At 48.8% G+C, this 1,441-nt stretch overlaps 1 non-coding gene across 1 annotated transcript; it reads right to left on the bottom strand.

Moving 5' to 3' along the window:
• Nucleotides 1-726: 726 nt before the first annotated feature.
• LOC115893311 lies at nt 727-832 on the bottom strand. The gene has a single exon (XR_004053329.1). It is a non-coding gene; the product is annotated as a U6 spliceosomal RNA (small nuclear RNA).
• Between the last annotated feature and the right edge of the window lie 609 nt (nt 833-1,441).

Below are 1,441 nucleotides of genomic sequence, written 5' to 3'. Positions count from 1 at the left end.
TGTTATTCTTATAGATCTAGGGAGGAGGAATGTAGTTCTGTTACATGTCTATGTTGCATAGTGATGACATCTAGGCTTTTAGTGTACCGACTGCCCACATAATGAACACTGGACCCAATAGGTAATCTTTCAGCCCTTACCGACTTCCCAACCTCCCCACCTTCTGAAGTCTCCAAGGATTCCCCTGTATGTCCATATGGACCCACTGTTTAGCTTCCACTTCTAAGTGAGAACATACGATATTTGACTTTCTGTTTCTGAGCTATTTCACTTAGGAGAATGGTCTCCAGTTCCATCCACGTTGCTGCAAAACACATGATTCCATTCTCTTTTAGGACTGAGTATATACAGCACATATTCTTTTTTTTTGAGACAGAGTGTCGCTGTGTCACCCAGGCTGGAGTACAATGGTGCAATCTCAGTTCACTGAAACCTCCACCTCCAGTTCACGCCATTCTCATGCCTCAGCTTCTGGAGTAGCTGGGACTACAGGCGCCCACCACCACACCCGGCTAATTTTCTTTAGAGCGGGTTTCGCCATGTTGGCCAGGCTGATCTCAAATTCCTGACCTCAGGTGATCCACCCGCCTCGGCCTCCCAAAGTGCTGGAATTATAGGCGTGAGCTGCTACACCCGGCCCCACGTATTCTTTATCCACTCATCTATTAATGGATACTTAGGTTGATTTCCCGACTTTACTATCATGAACAGTGTTGGAATAAACATAAAAAGATGGAATGCTTCATGAATTTGTATGATATTCTGTGCAGGGGCCATGCTCATCTTCTCTGCATTGTTCCAATTTTAGTGTATGTGCTGCTCAAGCGTACACCAGGACCCTTGGGTTCTATGTGAACCAATTCTCCTTTTGCCTCTTAGGCCTCGATATTCTTGCCTACTAAATGGGGTGTCAGACTACACGATCTCCAAGATCCCTTTATGGAGTACATAATAATTAACACAGGGAGGTGGAGAAAAAGTGTGTGTGACAGAGGCTGGGCTCTGCAGTGTGGGTCATAGTCAGACATGTTCACAGGGCAGGGCCGGGGAGGCCACTGGAGGCCAATGCCAGCACAGAACATGGAAAGCCCAGATGCCCAAGGTCGCCAGGAACAGGATGTGTCTACCAGAGGGGCTGGAGGGTGAGAGACAGAACACTAGGCTGAGGCACCCGTGCCTTCCCAGGGAGGACTCTGATGTCCCACTGACACTGGGGAGCCTGGAAGGATTCTGAGCATGGCATGCGGGATGAAAGTGGCATTGCCATGGGGGTCTGACTGCTCCTAATGAGAATGGCCCTCACATGGGGTCTCCTGGTGCCACCGGCATTGCAGTGTCTCCAGGGATTTTCCCATACTGGAAGGAACTAACAGGTAAAGAAGATGGAGGCAAAAGGGGAGAACCTCAAGGAACCTGAACCTATTGGATTTTCTACCAGGGG

The sequence above is a fragment of the Rhinopithecus roxellana genome, chromosome 14 (assembly GCF_007565055.1).
Source record: "Rhinopithecus roxellana isolate Shanxi Qingling chromosome 14, ASM756505v1, whole genome shotgun sequence".
In the NCBI taxonomy this organism is placed as follows: Eukaryota; Metazoa; Chordata; class Mammalia; order Primates; family Cercopithecidae; genus Rhinopithecus; species Rhinopithecus roxellana.
The sequence above is the reverse complement of the archived record's forward strand: the minus strand, read 5'-3'. Positions and strand labels throughout refer to the sequence as shown.